This window comes from Ricinus communis, chromosome 9 (genome assembly GCF_019578655.1).
Source record: "Ricinus communis isolate WT05 ecotype wild-type chromosome 9, ASM1957865v1, whole genome shotgun sequence".
NCBI classification, from domain to species: domain Eukaryota; kingdom Viridiplantae; phylum Streptophyta; class Magnoliopsida; order Malpighiales; family Euphorbiaceae; genus Ricinus; species Ricinus communis.
Genome location: NC_063264.1, coordinates 13,384,312 through 13,405,471, shown reverse-complemented (window position 1 = coordinate 13,405,471; position 21,160 = coordinate 13,384,312). Strand labels below are relative to the sequence as shown.

General features: G+C 38.3%; 2 non-coding genes across 2 annotated transcripts; one reads left to right on the top strand and one right to left on the bottom strand.

The window, feature by feature from the left end:
- Window positions 1-5,941: 5,941 nt before the first annotated feature.
- Window positions 5,942-6,048, top strand: LOC112537099. Its single transcript, XR_003081014.1, has one exon. It is a non-coding gene; the product is annotated as a small nucleolar RNA R71 (small nucleolar RNA).
- Window positions 6,049-19,368: 13,320 nt separating this feature from the next.
- LOC112535203 lies at window positions 19,369-19,475 on the bottom strand. The gene has a single exon (XR_003079379.2). It is a non-coding gene; the product is annotated as a small nucleolar RNA R71 (small nucleolar RNA).
- Window positions 19,476-21,160: the final 1,685 nt, after the last annotated feature.

The following is a 21,160-nucleotide window of genomic DNA, read 5'->3' as shown; positions in this document are numbered from 1 at the left end:
TCAGACTTATCAATTGTCACATAAATTGTATAAGAGATTGGCATAATCAAAGTTCAAAGATGAAGGTTGTGAATTTGCAAGGAACTCATGCGACACCGATTTAACTCAGCCAAATTGACATATTGAATACAGTGAAATTGCTTTCTAAGAACAAAAGTCGAGAGGGACAATCAATTACTAGTGTGTGAATTAAGTCATTAATTACAAAAGAATAAACTAAGCTTAAATGTCATGAAGAAACTAGGTCCTAACATCCTAAGAATAGTCTGTTATCATTGCCTAAACAATCAAGAGATAAAACCATAGATACCCACCCCACACTTGAGTATAACACTACCCACAGTGTTAGAAAAATAAAAGCGAGTATATTACATATCTAGCACATTAGAAGAGTGAAAATCATATTAAATGTACGTAGCATGAAGGCAAAGCAAAGTGTTCTACTGAAATAACATAAATGAAAGTAAAATGAAAGAAAATAAAATAAAATAATAATGCGAAAAGAACTGAAAATAAAATAAAAATTAAATTAAAGAAAGAAAGAAAATAAGGAAAAGGAAAAGAAATAGAGCATAAATTCTTGTCACTGTTGGTAGTCTGCCGAAGGCACATCCTCACTATCGGCGGTGGTGGCACAGGATCCGTGAAGCAACCTGCTAGATCAAACTCCATATCATCGATGAATCGCTGATTTTATGCTTCGGTCTCTACCATCTTTTGTTCTGCTCCGCCATTAGGTCCGTCTGGATGGCCTGCCTATCCAGCCCATGCATAAGCTACTGGAGCATATCGTTTAACCCTTGAAACTGTGCCCTAATCTCATCTTGAAATTTCCCAAACTCCTTTCCGTGTTGCACAAACTTGGCATAGTGTTGTTATTGTACATCAGAAACTCGATCTAGCCGGTCAGCCAAAGCAATAATCTGAGCACTCGATGTCCCTGTAGAATAAAAAGAGGAAGCTCCAGATGTATGCATAAACATTCTTGCTGGGTAGGAGTCCTAACATCTGGAATCTCAGCCGTAGGGTCTTGGGCTCTTCGAGCTGCTATCTCTCTAGCCTCCCTGACTATTGCACTGATGAGCCTGTACTCAATGCCATCTGGGTGACGAGTGACCATGATCATCTACATGTTGATAATCTGTCTGATCCCTAATGGTGTCATGTCACCATTTTGAGAAAGCTTAGATAGATAGTCGTCTAGTACGTCCAGTCTCTTGGCCAAGCTAGTCATATACGGGCCAAAACATCAGTGCATCTTCTTCTACACATCGATTATGAAGGAACGGGCTTGACGAGCCAATAGATATCCTATGTTAAGCTTCTTACAATGTTGCCTAGCCTAGAGAATGAATACATCGGTCTATGTGATCGCTCCAAAACTATCTCCTTGGCCTGTAATCGTGTAAGCTAATAGTGTATGGAGATAGTAGAGATGATCTGGAAGGCTAGACGCTTTAGACCTGCTAAGGTAGTATTATTCTAGCTTGAGTACTAATGAATCCCACCTGGTGTCATACAAGATTAGGTTGATGTAGATTCATCCCTGATACTCCTCGCCTGAGGTCTCCTACTTAGTCCATAAACCCAAATGCATGCTGAATTATGGAATTGAAATTGAGAACTCCTTTCCTCCAAGTCTGAAGCAAACTGCATCAGGTTGATGCTAGTTTGTTATCTATTGCTGCAGGAAGAAGGTGCTGAGGAATTCAATGGTGAGCTCGCAGTAGGTGGGCTTAATGATGTTGAAAAATCATGTGTAAGACAGTATGTCGAATAGTGCACGAACATCCTGAGCTAATCCCACTATCTTCAAGGATACAAAGTCGATGCAACGTCCAACCATTACTTGCTTCCATCTCATGACTTGAAAGCTGCTCTCGTTAACAGCATTCTGAAATGTCCATAAAGGAAGTCGACCAGCTGCGGGTGGATTTTCAGCTGGTGTTCTTCATGTTCGGACTAGTTGCTGTTGTGGTGGGGGTGCTGGTGCTGGTGCTAGTGAAGGTGAAGTGGAAGAGGAGGTTCCTTCGCCATGCGAGCGCTTGCTGGTAACGACGCATTGCTGCTGCTTTTGACGAGATTGATCTCAGTCCTTCATATTGCTTAATATAGTCAATCATTAGTATTCAAACAAGAAACCAAGTTAACATAAATTATACCAAAAATTTAGCAGCATAATGGTTATAATTTAACTATAGAAAACTTTAGTCTTAAAGCTAAGACTAAAGCATCAATTTCCTTTTGTTATATATTGCTGCAAGAAGGTGGTGAGGAATTCAATGGTAAGCTCGCGGTAGGTGGGCTTAATGATGTTGAAGAATCGTGTGTAAGACAGTGTGTCGAATAGTGCATGAACATCCAAAGCTAATCCCACTATCTTTAAGGATATAAAGTCGATGCAACGTCCAACCATTACTTGCTTCCATCTCATGACTTGAAAGCGGCTCTCATTAACAACATTCTAAAATGTCCATAAGGGATGTCGACCAGGTGCCAGTGGATTTTCAGCTGGTGTTCTTCTTGCTCGGACTAGTTGCTGTTGTGGTGGGGGTGCTGGTGCTGGTGCTAGTGAAGGTGAAGTGGAAGAGGAGGTTCCTTCGCCATGCGAGCGCTTGCTGGTAGCGACGCATTGCTGCTGCTTTTGACGAGATTGATCTCAGTACTTCATATTGCTTAATATAGTCAATCATTAGTATTCAAACAAGAAACCAAGTTAACATAAATTATACCAAAAATTTAGCAGCATAATGGTTATAATTTAACTATAGAAAACTTTAGACTTAAATCTAAGACTAAAGCATCAATTTCCTACAGAAAACCAATTCACAATGGCATTCCAACCCATATTATTACGCACCAAATAAAGATAATTTATGTTATTAATTTTTCAGAATAGAGTGCCATAAATTAACTTTCTACTACCAAACCTCACACTTAGGATTTCATTATTCAAAATCACACAAATACAGCAACTAATCTAAACTAAATCTAATCCAAATCAAACTTCAATAGTGTAACAAAAATAAAATAAAACAAAACGATAGACCAACCAGAGCAGTAAATGTTGACAATTACTAGAGCATATCAAAATGTTCTAAATAAAAAAATGATAATACATAAAAGAAAAATCAAAACCAAATAAAACCAAAAGGCGAAGAAACTTACTTGAAATTGTTGTGCTAGGTAAGAAAAATCGAGAAGAATGAGAAAAAGCACCTTAGACTTTAGACGGGGAAAAGTTGGAAAATGTTTAAAATGGCTTGCTTATATAGTCATGAGGGTCAGCACGGCCTAGACTCGGCCTCTGCTGAACCCTGAAGCTTCCTCCACATGCTAGTTCACCACGGGTAAGGGCATGGCCGTGCTGGTCAGTGCAGCCTGGTGTTGCCGCCCGTAGTGCCTTCGAAAGCTGTAGTGGATGGCCGATTTTGAGTGTGAGCTATGTACATGTCCATCACGGGCTAGGGCACTGCCGTGCTGACCAGCACGACCTGGTGTTGCAGCCTGTGGTGGCCTCGGAATCCGTGGTGGACGGCTGATTTTCCAAACTCTTCATGTGCATGTTCATCATGGGTAGGACTCCGGCCGTGCTGATCAGCATGGCCTGGGGATCTAACTCGTGACGCCCATGGAAATCATGGTGAACCACTGAAATCCAAGCTTTTCTTCGCCATCTCGAATCGCCAAACTCCCTACCTGCATTAAACACACATACGTACACATTTAGGCTATAATTCAAGTAAAATGTATCAAACAGGGAAGTTCGTCTTTACCAATTACCAAAAATCCAACTTAAGTTATTGAAACCCTAGATTCATACAGTTAGGTTTAGTCACTAAGAAGGTGCTCTAACTACCATTAAACATGCAAATGACTGATAAAATAAAATGTTAAAAATAGAAAATAAAATTTGGGGTGCCTCCCAAAAGCGCTTCTTTTTGGTTCTCGAGTCATTTAGCTGGACTTGGTGATAACTCTCTTCATGTGCGGGTTTGACATCTACTGCGATTTAGCTGCCAGGTTATGGGTCCTCGGAATGTCAGTAGTCCTCCAAGCAGCCGCTTTTTGGTACTTCCTTCAAGTGGGCAATGTCCTTTCCGTCACCTTGGTTGTCAAGTCTGTTGCCGGAATGACAGGCAGTCGGTTATCCTAGCGGTTCTTCAAGTGATGGCCTCAACTTCTGCACAACTATCCTGTCAATCATAGTAAACTCATCAGTTTTTCCATTTGGCTCATTTGCTAACATAAATTCAAGCTGCTACAACATTTCCTCATTTGACAGCTCATGCTTTTCTCCCCTTGGCAAAGTGACATGTAGATGGCCTTCAACTAACAATTCTTGCAACTGTGTCTCAATATCATTATCAATTACATTAACAACATATAAAATATTATTATAACCTAAAGACTGGCTTATAGGATTATGCAAGTCATAGGTGACAGTCTCATCCCCTACCCTGAGTTTTAACTTTCCATCACAAACATCTATCATTGCCCTAGATGTTGCAAGAAAAGGTCTTCCTAGAATTAAGGGTACACTACTTTTACTAGCACATTCTCCATAATACCCCTAGGATACTTAAGAAATCTATCAGCTAATTGTATACTCATCCTAGTGGGTTTAGTCTCTCCCAACCCCAATTTTACAAACAGGTTGTACGATTTTACATTAATTTCAGCCCCTAAATCAACTAAGGCATCATTGATAGATAAGTTACCTATAACACAAGGAATAGTAAAACTCCCTGGATCATGTTGCTTTTCCAGTAACTTGTTCTAGAAAATTGTCGAACATTCCTCATTTAACATTACACACGCCGAGTCCTCAAACTTCCTCTTGTTGCTAAGAATCTCCTTTAAGAACTTCGCATATCAAGGCATCTGGGAAATAACTTCAACAAAAGGTAAATTTATATACAGTTGTTTAAAAATGTCCAGGACCAAACTGCTGCTCGACTTGCGCTTGCTTTAATTTAGCAGGGTATGGGATTTTGGGCTGGTATTCCTTTAGTGGAACCTCCTTTGCCTCTTCCTTCTCTAGTTCCTTTGCCTTGGTAGCTTCAACTTCCCTGCTTGAATCTACCTAAACAAAAGAAGGACCGAGAATAAATTTACCTGACCGCAACATTATTACGTTCACATGCTCCCTTAGGTTGGGCTATGTAGTGCTGGGGAGCGCTCCTTGTTGCCTCTCAAACAACATCTTAGAAATCTGCCCAATCTAACTCTCTAAGTTCTGAATGGGAGCCTGCTGGTTTCTAAGAGCACTATCGGTCTGCTGGAACCTCGTCTCAGTAGACGCGAAAAACTTAAACATCAGTTCCTCCAAGTTAGATTTCTTCTCTGTTGGTGGAGGAAGCTGTGATGTTCCAGCATGCTACTACTGCTGTGGTGGCTGCTGATGCAGTCTCTGAAAGCCTGGTGGACCTTGGGCGTTGTTATTTCTCCAACCGAAGTTTGGATGATTTCACCAACCGGGGTTGTATGTACTGCTGTACGGGTTGTTATGTTGTCTAGGTGCATTATCCATATAGTCTACCTATTCAAGGTTAGCAGAAACAATAGAAGATGAAGAAATAGAAGGTGAAGCAAACATACCTCCCGCATTACACTTTACACCATAGTGCAGGGCACCCAAAACTCGCAGGTTATTTGGGCTGCATGAACCGGCATCTGAAGCTGGTCTAATTTCTTAGTCAGAAGTTCCACTTGAGCTGCCAAGGTTGCTGTGGAGTCTAGCTGGTTGACCACTCCCTGCTTGACTAGGCGACTCCTAGAGGATTGCCACTGGTAGTTGTTCATGGCCATCTCCTTTATCAGATTTTATGCCTACTCCGGCGTCTTACTGTTCAGGGTGCCACTTGCTGCAGCGTTTAGCATCTGCCTAGTAGTAAGGTTTAAACTGCTGTAGAAGGTCTGAACCTGCATCCATACTGGTAGACCGTGGTGCGGGAAACATCGGAGCAAGTCTTTGTACCTCTTCCAAGCATCGTACATGCTCTCATCATCGAACTGCATAAAAGAAGATATATCATTTCTCAATCTAGCAGTTTTAGCAGGAGGAAAGTACTTATATAAAAAGGTTTCAGCCAACGATCACCATATCGTAATAGTGTTGGCTGGGAGTGACTATAGCCATCTTTTTGCTCGGTCCCTCAAAGAGAAAAGGAAACAGCCTCAACCGGATGGCATCATCAGTTGTTCCATTTATCTTGAAGGTGTCACAGATCTTCAAGATGTTGGTGATGTGAGCGTTTAGGTCTTTGCTTGGCAGTCCCCCAAATTGTACACTATTTTGGACCATCTGTATCACGTTTGTCTTTATTTCGAAGTTATTGGCCGCCACTGGTGGTCGCAATATACTCGTTTGTGTCCCCTCAAGAGAAGGTCTAGCAAACTCATACATTGTCCTAGCTTCATCCACAGCCAGGTTGCTGTCTCCCATCCCTGCTGGTCTATTCACAAGGCTTCAATCTCTATTTGTGCCTCCTCTTCTTCTTGCATACGCTTCCTCAAAAGTTAGAGGGATCACTTTGGTTCAGCAAAAGGGTCTACAAGAGTAGGATTAGAGCTCCTAGTCATAAACTACCTGAAATGAAAAGGCTGCAACTAAAGAACACAGGAACAATTAAAATAATAAATAATATATAAAAATGAAAAGACAGAAAATAAAAATGGCTAGATTAACTCTAGTTCACACAAAATTCTCCCCGGCAACGGCACCAAAAACTTGATAGGCTATTTATGCAGCTACAATCTAAGGCAGTGAACTTATCGATGCAGTCTAGCACTAATTGCGAGTATCAAGGTCGTATTCTCGGGAAAGTGAAAATCAGAGTTACTACTTCATTCTTTGTTATCTAACCTAAAATATATGATGGATGAATTCTAAATTTCCTAATAACTGGAAACTGAGTTCTAAATGAGATGCAAGAATGAATGAATAAATGAAACAATCAAGACAAGAAAGCAAACCCAAGGCAACCTAAACTAGTTGGTGGTCAAACAAAAGATAACAGATTGATGAATCCAATTAGGCTACCCGTGGATGAATTCTTAACTGAATTTGGTCTCCCTCTCGAGATAACCGAATTCCTAAAACTAAGAATCTAAAGTTGGAATCTCTTCCTAATGATGGATTATTAAGTTAGCATTAAGCTTTAATCTACCTCTATTAAGCTTTGTTATTCTTAATCCGGCTAGTCAATTACCCTTATCTCTAAGTGATCATTAACTAGTTCTTGCTATTGAAAATTCCAATTACTAAATGAATTACTCAATTTCAGAAAGCAATCTAAGTAACACAATTCACAACATCTCATGAATAATGCAATATCATATTAATACTGAAAGAAAAAAGAATACAAAAAAGAACTTAAACAATCTAACAATTTAGTACTAAGCCAACATAGTAGGGAAATCCCAATAGGTTTAATCAATTTAGCTAGACATATTCATGTCTAAAACAACTAGGAATTCAATTACAATGAAAGAATAAAGAAAATGAAATAGATACACCCCTTTCCCTCGAATTGGATGAACAGCTCAAAATCTGAATCTACACTACGGTTGATCTCCCAAATTGCCTCTTGATTTGCCTTAAAATCCACTCATGATCTTCAATATGATTCTTGAACCATTGAAATCTGTATTTCAATATGTGAAATATGGTCACCCACTCTTGATCTTCTCAATATGCAATTTGATTCATTCATGTAACCCCGTACTTTAGAATGTTGACATACTAGAAGCCTCCCATAAGCCGCTCCCTGTCCGGGCATCCTATCCTTGCTCCGGCGTCCACTTCCTACCCTCATTGGACCGCTTCTCTACGTCAGGTTCTGATATGCAAGGAGCAATTGCAGGACCTCCTGGATAAGGGTTTTATCAGACCTAGTATGTCTCCGTGGGATGCTCCTATTTTGTTCGTGAAGAGGAAGGGTGGTACCTTGCGCCTCTACATTGACAACCAGCAACTGAATAAAGCGATGGTTTGTAATAAGTATCCACTTCATCGCATCGATGATCTATTCGATCAGGTTCAAGGAGCTGGATGCTTCTCCAAGATTAATTTGCAATCGGCGTATCACCAGTTGAAGACATTCCGAAGATGACGTTCAGGATGCATTATGGACATTATGCATTCTTTGTATTGTCATTTAGACTCACTAACGCTCCTCCAGCCTTCACAGATCTGATGAATCAGTTGTTCAAGCCGTTCCTAGATCATTTTATCATTATGTTCATTAACGATATCTTGGTGTACTCGAGCGGTGAAGAGAAGGACACAAGGCATCTGAGAATGGTACTTCAAACATTGAGGCAGCATTAATTGTACGCTAAGTTCTCCAAGTTCGAGTTTTGGTTAGAAAATGTTGCTTTTCTAAGTCACATTGTGTTTAAAAAGGGTATTCATATGGACCCCAAGAAAGTGGAGGCGGTGACTGACTGGCAGAGACTGCCCATGGTGATAGAAGCTCGTAGCTTTCTGGGTTTGGCAGGCTACTACTGTCGATTCATGCAAGACTTCTTGAGAATTGCAGTGCCTTTGACTAAGCAGACTCAAAAGAACGTTAGGCTCTAGTGGACTGACGTGTGTGAAAAAAGTTTTCAGAAGCTGAAAGACTACTTGACTTCAGCTCTGGTGTTCACCTTACCCTCTAGGACTGGTGGATTCACAGTGTATTGTGATGCTTCTAGAGTGGGTTTGGGTTGCATTTTGATGCAGCATGGTAAGGTAGTGGCTTATGCATCCTGACAATTGAAGAGGCATGAACAAAATTACCCTACTCATGATTTGGAGATGGTAGTAGTAATCTTTGCCTTAAAAATCTACAGGGAGACGTGCGAGATATATACGGAGTATAAAAGTTTGATGTACGTTTTTTAGCATAAAGAATTGAATCTGGGGCAAAGGAGATGGCTAAAACTTCTAAAAGATTATAATTATAATATTCTCTACCATCCAGGTAAAGTAAATATCGTGGCAGATGCCTTGAGCAAGAAGTCAGTAAGTAGTCTTACTCATATCAGTGCGGAGAAGAGACCTTGACCAAAGAGTTACACGAATTGTGCAACCAAGGGTTGCAGATGGAGGTATTGGAGTCAGGAGCATTGTTGGCACATTCAGGGTTAGGTCTGTGCTTGTTGATAGAATCAAGTTAGCTCGGAGTTAAGGCCCATAATTATGAAAAGTCTTGGAAGAAGTGCAGCAGGGTCGAGCTAATGATTTTGTTATAGATGATGATGGTACTCTCAAGATGGGCACTAGGCTGTGTGTTCCCGATATGGATAATCTCAAGAAGGAGATTTAGAAGAGGCTCACTGTAGAGCTTACAGTGTGCATCCAGGCTCTACCAAGATGTATCACGATTCGAAAGGCAATTATTGGTGGAATGGAATGAAAAGGGATGCGATAGAACTGAGTTAAAGTCATATAGTCAACTGTACTTGTGTCATGTTTAAATTAAATGCAATACTAATGGGTTTATAAACACTATGATTATTATTAGCATTATTATCATTAATTTTATTTGATTAATTATTATTACGAATACTATAAGCATCATTATTATAAATTTTATTTTCATTATTCTCGATATCCTTATAGTCATTTATTATTATAATTATTATTATTATTTTTGTCTATTACCTTTAGTTTCATTTTTTTATTATTATTATTACATATAATTTGCATGTTTGCTAAAATTATAACTTCGGGATGAGGCGGCCATAGAGCATGCCACCTTATGGGTTGCATTAGGATCGCATGCACAACGGTACTAATCAGAGACAGGTAGTAAAAGATTTTTTTTTTTTTGGATTTGTTTTGGTCGAGTATAACTCTCTAGGCTGTGAAAGAGGATAGATTTAGAAGAGGTTACGGATGATCAGATCAAAGAGGACCTAGAAGGCAAGATGGAAACTTGGGAAATATCAAATTGAAAATCCCTTCGTTTCAAGGCAAGAATGACCCGGAGCTTTATTTTGACTAAAAAAGGAAGTTTGAGCTAGTATCTGATTGCCATGATTACTCCAAAGAGAAGAAGGTGAAGCTAGTTGCGGTTGAGTTTACTGATTATGCTGTGTTTTGGTAGGACCAACTTGTGCTTTCAAGGTGATGGAATGGTGAATGGCCGATTTCCAAATGGGAGGAGATGAATAAGGTTATGAAAAAGAGGTTTGTTCCTTCTCACTATTATAGATAATTGTATAAGAAATTATAAAGTCTTGTGCAAGTATCTAAGAGTCTGGAGGACTACCACAAAGAGATGGAAGAAGATAGAGAGGCTACTATGGCTTAGTTCTTACATGATTTAAACCGAAATATTACTGATGTGATTGAATTGCACCATTATATGGAACTTGAAGATATGGTACATATGGCGATTAAAGTGGAGAGGTAACTCAAGAATTGAAGCAACTCCAACAGATTCAACTCAGCTTCTACATCCACATGGAAACCAAATTGGAAGAAGGAAGAAGTCAAAGAAAGGCCAAGATATGAAAAGCCAAAGGATTCAAATGAGTTCATTATAAAACTCCCAACAAGACCGAGACACCTAATTCAAGGACAAGGGACATCGAATCCTTTTGATGCTTGGGACAAGGACGCATAGCTTCTCAATGTCCTAACAAAAGAGCTTTCATCTTGAAGGATGATGGTGGAGTGGAGACCGAGAGTGAGGAAGAGGAAGATATCCACCACTTGAGGATTCAAGTGATATTGAGATGCCCATAAGTGGAGAGATGTTGGTGGCATGAAGATCCTTGAGTGCACATGCCAAAGTAGATGAGGTACAACGTGATAATATTTTTCATACTATATGCCATGTAAATGACAAAGGATGTAGTATGATTATTGGTGGGAGGTAGTTGTACAAATGTTGCTAGTCTTGAGTTAGTTGAAAAGCTTGGCTTGTCTACTTTAGCACATCCTAGACCTTACAGATTACAATGGCTAAATGATTGTGGGGAGATTAAGGTGACTAAACAAGTTTTTGTGTCTTTCTCTATTCAGCGTTATAAGGATAATGTGTTATATGATGTCATACCTATGCATGCAAGTTATCTTCTTTTAGGGCGTTATAAGTTTTAGTACCTATGCATGCAGTTCAGGATGGATACAATAATCGTTATTCTTTTCTAATGAATGAAAGACCTATTACTCTTGTTCTTTTGACACCTAAAGAGGACTATGATGATCAAATGCGTATGAAAAAGGAGAGCAAGAAAAAAGAAAATAATCAAGAGTGGAAGAAGTGAGAAGGCCGGAAGTTTAAAAACAAAGAAAAGAGTGTGAATGAAAAGGCAGGTTCAGCTAAGAGTGAAAAGAAAGAGGATATGTGCATGAGTAAAATTAAAGAGAGAAAAGTAAGCTTTTATGCGAGGAAGAGTGAGATTAGGAGGGCTTTTTATTCCAATCAGCCTATGATTGTACTTTTATATAAGAAGGCCTTTTTAAGCACTAACGATCTTGATTCTTCCCTACCTAGTCCTATTCTTTCCTTGTTACATGAATTTGGTGATGTATTTCCTGAAGATATGCCTAATTGTTTACCACCTATTAGGGGAATTGAGCACCAAATTGACTTTGTACCTAGAGCTTCAATTGCAAATATACCAGCCTATAGGAGCAATCCCGAGGAGATGAAGGAACTTCAAAGGCAAGTTGAGGAGTTGATGACCAAGGGGCACATGAGAGGGAGCATGAGTCCATGTGTGGTTCGTGTTGCTAGTACCTAAGAAGGATTGATCTTGGCAAATGTGTGTTGATTGTCGAGTTATCAACAATATCATTGTAAAGTAAAGACATCCTATTCCTAGACTAGATGACATGTTAGATGAATTGTATGGATCTTGTATGTTTTATAAAATAGACTTAAAGAGTGGATATCGTTAAATATGCATGAGGGAAGGGGACGAATGGAAAATAACATTCAAAACAAAATATGGGTTATATGAGTGGTTAATTATGCCTTTTGGATTAACTATGCACCTAGTATATTTATGAGACTTATGAACCAAGTTTTGCGCACTTTTATTAGAAAATCTATTGTCGTTTATTTTAATGATATTTTGGTTTATAGTCGCACTTCTACACTTGTTCTTGCTTACCTAAACTTACAAAAGCTTTTGAGATTGAATGTGATGCTTCATGAATAGGTATTGTAGCTGTTCTTATATAGGAAAAGAGGCCAATCGCTTACTCTAGCAAAAAGCTTAATGGGGCAACCTTGAATTATCACACATATGACAAGGAGCTTTATGCTTCGATGCGCACGGACTTTAAAGACTTGGCAACATTATTCATGAAGCATCTTAAGGGGTAACATAAGCTAAATAGGCGACATGCTAAGTGGCTTGAATTGTTTGAAATGTTTTCTTATATGATCAAGTACAAGCAAGGGAAGGAAAACGTAGTTACAAATGCTTTATCACGCAGGTATGCACTACTTTCTACTATATATGCAAAATTGCTAGGATTTGAATACATTAAAGATTTGTATGTTGATGATGCTAATTTTGGTAATGTGCTTAATGCTTGTGAGAAAGTAGCTTTTGGGAAGTTCTATAGGCATGATGGATTTTTGTTTAAGGAAAACAAACTATGTGTGCCTAATTCTTCTTTGCATGAGTTGCTTGTGAAAGAAGCCCAAACAGGCAGGTTAGTGGGGTATTTTAGGATAGATAAGACTTATGATGTTTTAATTGAACACTTCTTTTAGCCTAATGTGAAACGTGATGTTTTGCATATTTGTGAAAGATGTGTTACATATAAACACAGTAAGTCTAAAGTTAAGCCTTATGGTTTGTATACTCCTTTGCCTATCCCTAGTGAACCTTGGGTTGATATTTCTATGGACTTTGTATTAGGTTTGCTTAAGACAAAAGGGGTAAGGATTCTATATATGTGGTTGCTGATAGGTTTTATAAGATGGCACATTTCATACCATGTCATAAAACCGATGATGCATCACATATAGCTGATTTATTCTTTAAAGAAATTATGCGCATACATGGCATGCCTAGAACTATTATGAGTGATAGGGATGCAAAGTTCTTGAGTTACTTTTGGAAGACCTTGTGGTGTAAATTAAGTACTAAACTTTTGTTTTCTACTACTTGTCACCCATAAACTGATGGTCCAACAGAAGTAATAAATAGGACTTTATCTACTTTGTTGCGTGCCATTATTCAAAAGAATCTTAAAACATAGGAAGATTGTTTGCCACATGTTGAGTTTTCATACAATAGAAGTGTCCATTCGGCCACTAAACTTTCATCCTTTGAAATTCTGTATGGTTTTAATCCACTTACTCCTTTGGATTTATCTCCTTTACCACTTGATAAGTGTTGATTTTGATGGAAAGAAAAGGGCAGATTTTGTGCATGATTTACATGCTTAGGTGCGGCTCAACATTGAGAAAAGAACCAAACAATATGTTAATCAAGCCTATAAAGCCAAAAAAGGTGGTCTTTGAGCCTAGAGATTGGGTTGGGTGCATATGAGAAAGGAAAGATTTCCTGTCCAACAGCATTTCGAGTTGCTTCCAAGGGGAGAAGGTCCTTTTCAAGTGATTGAAAGGATTAATGATAATGCCTGCAAGCTTTAATGTGAATCAAGAGTCAAAGCCAAGTCATGATCCAACTTCAATTCAAGGGTCAAATTCTACTCCAATCCAATTACAAGTTTAAAGGATCTATTATTCATCAAAGAAGGTCCAATTATAAGAGCTAGGGCTAAGAGGATGAAATAGGCCTTAAATGGGCCTATTCAATAACCTAATCCAACATGTTAGTCCTTGAGAAAAGCTAGTTTGGGCCAAAATATTCATAAGGGAAAGGGGGGAGAAATTTCCTTGAAGAGCAAATCAAAAGAAGGCGCCTAATGTGTGTTGCTTGACCTAAGAGTGCGCCAACTTCAAAGAGGAAACAATGGGGCAGCCACATATCTTGTTATTTAGAAATAGATCTTAATTGATTTAGTCATGTCTTTATTGATTATGATTGACTAAATCAATTAAGCTTTTTATTTTGTTATTTTGGAAGTCTTTTATTATTTCCTTTTAGAATAGGTTTTTTATTATTTCCTAATTAAGCATAGTTCCTTATTTTGTTTATTTAGAAAAACTTCTATTTAGCATATACTTTAGTTAATTCCTATTTAGTTTATTTTCTTTATACAAATAGGAAATTATGGTAATGTCTTTGTCTATTTAAATCATATGTAGCCGAATGGCACAAGTTAAAGAATATTTTCAGTTAAACATATTTATGAGAATTATTCTTGCTCTGTTCTTTGGAAGAACTTCAAACTTATCAAGAACTTGTTCTTATGGCATTCAACATTGACTTATCACTCACCTTCTACCTTTCTTGAATATGGAGTCAACAATCTCTCTTATACCAAGGTTCAAGATACAAGTTATCTTTGGACCAAGGTTATCAAAGTTCAGATTTAGCTTTGTTGGAAATCTTATTCCAATTCTGCGTGTTGGCTCTTGTCACAAGTTGCCAAGGTTCATATCAAGCTTGACTTACCTAGTGAGTATAATGTAAGTGCTTCGTTTGACAAATCAAATAGGAAGCATGGGAGCACATTTTAGCTTCCTCTTTTGCCAAATTGAAGTTTTTTTTCATTATGAAATAAGGAGGTAGCCGCACACTTCATTGTTTATGAAGATTTGCTTAATTGTTTAGTCAATTCTTATTTAGCAAAGATTGATTATTCCCTATTCTATTAGGAGACTTTTATTTAGTATATCTTTTAGATAATTCCTAATTAGATCTAGGAATTAGATTTATTTCTTTCACTATATAAACTAAGTGTAACCACATTATTGAGGGTTAATGAATATTTTTGAGTTAAACATATTTGTGAGAATTATTCTTGCTTTGTTCTTTAGAAAAACTTTGAACTTACCAAGAACTTATTCTTGTGGCATTCAACATCGACTTATCACTCACCATCTACCTTTCTTGAGTGTAGCACCAACAATATTTCTTATACTAAGGTTCAGGAAACAAGTTATCTTTGGTATAAGATTATCAAAGTTCATATTTAGCTTTCTTGGGATCTTATTCCAATTTCGCATATTGGATCTTGTCACAAGTTGCCAAGGTTCACATCACCGGTCAACTTGTCAATTTCGTTCCAATAATTCCTTACACCAATCCTTATGTCATTAGCAGTCCTCGTACGTAAAGGAACAAGGAATATGGAGATCTTTATGATGCACATCCTAAATCGAAATATTTAAGAGTGCCTTGATTCTCATTATTCCCCCTTTCCTCTAAAAGATTCAATTGCGATCATTCCGACAATGATATGAATACTCGATCAACTAATTTTCCTTCTTCGCATTCGTCTAAGCATTGGATCAATGCCTATGATTGCCACTTCCACGTGCTTTCACTCAACACTCATGTTTATGCTCTCCAAATACCAAACCATCATATTAGATAGAGATTTAAAAAAAAAAGACACAAAAGAAACAAATAAAATCATAACATAGGTAGGATTTTCGATTTGATAAGGAAAAGATCACAAGTTCTTTGTTCTCTTCCATACGGCTAATCGTAAGGATAAAATAGAATTGATTTAAATATAAGAGTAGACAAAAAACATAAAAGAAAGAAAAGACATGAGTGCTAAGTCTATGTTTGCTAGCATGAGTGTTCATAAGTCCATAAGGTTCTTGAAAGAAACTGTTAAAGAACCTTTAGGAATAGAACCCACGAACTCTAATCCTTATGAACCCGTGATATCCTTGATAGTACACATGTTTGCATGCTTGATTTTTAGGGCAATTTATGTGTTTTTGTATTAGAATCATCTTGTTTTACTTTCCTTTGTGTCTTAGGTGTTTCTCTGGGTACATCATAAAAATTAGAGGAAAATCATACTAGAATCAGGAAGAAACGGATGAATTGGGCTTCTTCTCCTGAGGTGGAGGTAGTTGGGATGGACCAGCCTGCTACTAGGGCTGTTGCTGATGCAATCTCTGAAAACCTAGTGGTCCTTGGGTATTATTGTTCCTCCAACCGAAATTAGGATGATGGCGCCAACCTAGGTTGTATGTGTTGCTATAGGGATTGTTCAGCTGCCTAGGTCCATTACCCATATAGTCTACCTATTCAACGTCAGCAGAAATAATAGAAGATGGAGAAGGAGAAGAAGTGGAAGGTGAAGCAAACATATCTCCCGCATTACAGTTTGTATTGTAGTGCGTGCCACCACAGAACTCCTAGCCAATCTATGCTGCATCAACTAGCATCTCGAGCTGGTCTATTTTCTTGGCCAAGAGCTCCACCTGAGCTACCAAGGCTACTGTAAAATCTAACTAGTTGACCACTCCCTTCCTAACTGGCTGACTCCTAGAGGATTGCTACTGATAGTTGTTCATTACCATCTCCTCAATCAAATTTTACGCCTGCTCCGGCGTCTTAGTGTTCAGGGTCCCACCTGCTGCAATATCTACCATCTGCACAATAGCAAGGTTCAAACCGCTATAGAAAGTCTGAATCTGCATCCATGCTTGTAATCCGTGATATGGGCAAAATCAAAGCAAGTCCTTGTACCTCGCCTAGGCACCGCACATGCTCTCGTCATCGAATTACACAAAAGAAGATATGTCATTTCTCAATCTAGCAATTTTAGCAGGAGGAAAGTACTTATATAAGAACTTCTCAGCCAAAGAACTCCATGTTGTAACCATCTCTTTGCTTGGTCCCTCAAAGAAAATGGAAATAGCCTCACCCGAATGGCATCATCAGTCGTTCCATATATCTTGAAGGTATCATAAATCTCTAAGAAATTGGCTATGTAAGTGTTTGGGTCCTCGCCCGGCAGTCCCCCAAATTGTACACTGTTGTGGACCATTTATATCACGTTCAGCTTTATCTCGAAGTTATTGACTGCCACAGGTGGTCGTAATATACTCGTCTGTGTTGCCTCTGAGACACTCGTACATTGACCTATTTTCATCCGCAACCTAGTTATTGTTGTTTTTTCCCATCTCTGCTAGTATATTCACAGGGGCTTCAATCTCTATCTGTGCCTCCTCTTCTTCTTGTAATGCTTCCTTAAAAGTCAAAGGTATCGCTCTAGTTCAGCAAGAGGGTCTATAGGAGTAGGATTAGAGCTCCTGGTCATAAACTACCTGAAATTAAGAGGCAGCAACTAAAGAACACATAAATGAATAAAAGAATAAAGAATCAAAAGACAAAAAAAAATGGCTAGAGTAGCACAAACACAAATTCACTCTAGTTCACACAAAGAGTTCCCCGACAACTGCGACAAAAAACTTGATGAGCTAATGATGTAGCTACAATCTAAGGTAGTGAACCTATCAATGCAGACTAGCACTAATGGTGAGTATCAAGGTCGTATTCTCGGAAAAGAGTGAGCCTAGAACTAATCCAGCGTCTTACGTTATCTAACCTTAAACTAATAGTAAAGAAGTTACTAATCTATGACTAGGTGCAAGCTAAATGATTAACTAAATGCCTAGCAATCTACAAAGGTTTAATGAAACAATCAAAGAAAGAAAGCAATCCAATGAGGACCTAAGCTAGTTGGATTTTGACAAAGGTAGAAATTAGATTGATTACCAATTATGATTACCTGTCAGCGGATTCTAAATTGAATTCTAGTTCCCTTTCGAGAACACCAAATTCCTAAGCCTAAGAACCTAAACAATGGAATCTCTTCCTAATGATTGATTTTAGGTTAGCCTTAAGATTAGTCAACTTCTATTAAGAGTTGTTAATTCTTATCTCTAAGTGATTATTACCCAGTTCCTACTATTTAAATTCCAATCACTTAATGAATTTCTCAATTACAGAAAGCAATCTAAAGAATATAATTCACAACATCTCATGAATAATGCGATATCTTTTTAATACTGAAAGCAAGAAGAATACAACAATTGATAATCAAAATCTCATAAACATGAAGTACAATCCAACAAACAAAGGAACCCCAATGGGTTCAGCAGCTCTAGCTAATCATGCTAATGAATAAAATAAAATAAAGAACAAATACATAAGAGAAAATTGAAAACATGTACACCCTTCTTCTTTAAATTAGATGAACAGTCTTCAGTCTCCAAGCCTGAATAGTGAACCTCGAATTGCCTCTTGAATGCTTCAAAATCCACTCTTAATCTTCAATATAATGCTTGAACCACTAAAATTCCTCTTTCAATGCGTGAAATGGTCTACCAAAGTCAAGCATCAAAGTTTTGAAAGAGATGGCTCGCATACATATATGATTTCCCAAGTCAAGAATGCAGAACTCCTCAAAACAAAGCGAAAAAACCTATATAATTAATTCAGCACAGCTGTGATCAAGCCCGTGCTGAGCCTCCGAGTCCAAAATCAACCCCTCGCTCTCTGCCCGTGCCCTTACCGGTGCTGAGCCACCACGGGCCATGCTGGAGGGCGTGGTGGCCTCTGATACCTTGCCAAAAGGCCAAATTTGAAGATCAAAGGCCAATGGTTCAGCACGGCTACAGTCTAGGCCGTGCTGATCAGCACTGCCTTGACCTAGGCCGTGCTCAACCTTGAAATGCGAGCCTTTATTTAATTTTGATGAATTCTAGTCCGTTTTCGCATTTATCACCCTCAAAGACTGATAATGTTCATCAATGATCATCTAAAACATGAAAGGAACCAAAACACAGGTGATTCTGGCATAAAATAAGATAAATCATAAAAACGCAAGTAATTGGGCATAGAAACATGTGCAAAATAATACACATCACACATATAACAAGATTCTTTGCTTCAGGGCCTGTCCCTTGGTGTGGTCAGTACTCCATACTGTCGGGCAACGATCTTTGAGATTTCACTTAATTTATTTAATTAATCTAATCTATTTCTAATCTATTTATTAAATTATTTTCTATTTTATTAGATTATTAGAATAGAAATAGAAATTGGTATATATATATATATATTGCTTGTTCAACCTTGTGAATTGCGTGAAAGTAAGATACTCCAAATTCAGGAGTCCAAGAGTTTTATAAAACATTCTTGATGGATACCTAGGCACCCAGAGACGAGGAAGGGCGTAGTAAGCGATGAAATGCTTCGGGGAGTTGAAAATAAGTATTGATTCGGAGATTCCCGAATAGGTCAACCTTTCAAACTGCTGCTGGATCCATGGGCAGGCAAGAGACAACTTGGACCTTCAAGATTAATGGGACAACAGACGACACAATTCATCTTCGCTTGTTCCAATTTTCTTTGAGGGATAGAGCAAAGCGGTGGCTATAGTCACTACCTCTTAACACTATCAATACTTGGGATTCTTTAGTAAAGAAATTTCTATTTAAGTACTTTCCTCCTAAAACTGCTAAACTTAGAAATGATATATCTTGTTTTGTGTAGTTTGACGATGAGTTGATGTACGACACTTGGGAGAGGTACAAGGATCTACTGCGATGTTGCCCACATCATGGACTACCAATCTAGTTATAAGTGCAAACTTTTTATAGTGGTTTGAATTTGGCTACTGAGCAGATGGTAGATGCAGTTGTAAGTGGTTCTTTGAGCAGCAAGACACCAGAGCAAGCCTAGAGCTTGATTGAGGAGATGGCCACAAACAATTACTAGTGGCACACTATTAGGAGTAGGACAGGACGTCAAGGGAGTGTACACCAGTTGGATGCCACTACAGCCTTGGCAGCTCAAGTGGAGTTATTATCCAAGAAACTTTATCAACTCCAAACGCCTGTCCAAGCAGCTCAAGCAAGCTGTGAGTTTTACAGTGGCCTGCATTACAGTAGTAACTGTATATTGGGAGGTATGTTTGCTTCCTCTTCTTCATTTAACCATGAACAGGTGGACTATATAGGAAGTCAGCCTAGGCAGCAAAACAACCCATAAAATAACACCTATAATCTAGGATGGATAAATCATCCAAATTTTGGATGGAGGAGCAACAATAACCAGGGGCCACTACAGTTTTAGCAACTACATTAGCAGCCACAACAATATATGTTAGAGGAGCTGATGATGAAGTTTGTGTCCTCAGACTCAAAAGAAAAAGCCTACCTTAGAGGAGTTGATGATGAAGTTTGTGTCCGCTTTAGAGACCAGATTCCAATAAACGGACGCAGCTCTTCAAAATCAACAGGCCTCCATTCAAAACTTGAAGAATCAAATAGTCTAGATTTCTAAGATGATGACTAAGAGGTAGCTAGTAATATGGAGTACAATGCAAAAGAGCATGTAAAGGCTATCACTTTGCAATCAAGTAAGCAACTATCTAGTTCTATTCCTATTTCTAATGAAATAATGACATTGTGCAGGAAGATTCGGTTAGGAAAGATGGAGATAGCAAGGTGATGGAGCCAGAGAAGATAAAGAGCTGGAAGAAGAGTCCTCTGAGGGAATACCAGCCCCCAATCCCATATCCTACCAGGTTGAAAAGTGGATCAACAGTTTGGTAGCTTTCTTGGCTTGTTTAAATAACTACGAATTAACTTACCTTTTGTTGAAGCTATTTTGTAGATGCCCAGGTATGCGAAGTTCTTAAAGGAAATCCTTAGCAACAAGAGGAAGTTAAAGGACTTGGCGATCGTGATCCTAAATGAGGAGTGTTCGGCTATAGTTCGGAACAAATTACTAGAGAAGAAGCATGATCTAAGGAGTTTTACTGTCCCTTGTATGATTGATGATTTGACAATTAGCAATGCTTTAGCTGAGTTAAGAGCTAGCATTAATTTAAAGCCGTATAATTTGTTTACCAAGTTGGGGCTGGGTAAGACTAAACCCACTAGGTTGAGCATACAGTTAGCTTATAGGACTGTTAAGTATCCTAGGGGTACTATGGAGGACGTACTTGTAAAGGTTGACAAATTTATATTTTTTGTTGACTTTGTGATCATGAACATGGATGGTGAGAATAACATACCTTTAATTCTAGGTTAAATTTTCCTTGCAATATCTAGGGCTATTATAGATGTTTGTAATGGGAAGCTTGAACTTAGGGTAGGGGATGAAGCTGTCACTTTTGATTTAAATAATTACATGAGACAGTCCTTAGATCATGATGATATTATGTTTTCTATTGATTTACTTGATGATGTTATTGATACACAATTGTAGGAAATATTCCTTGATGATCCCTTATAAGTTGCCTTGC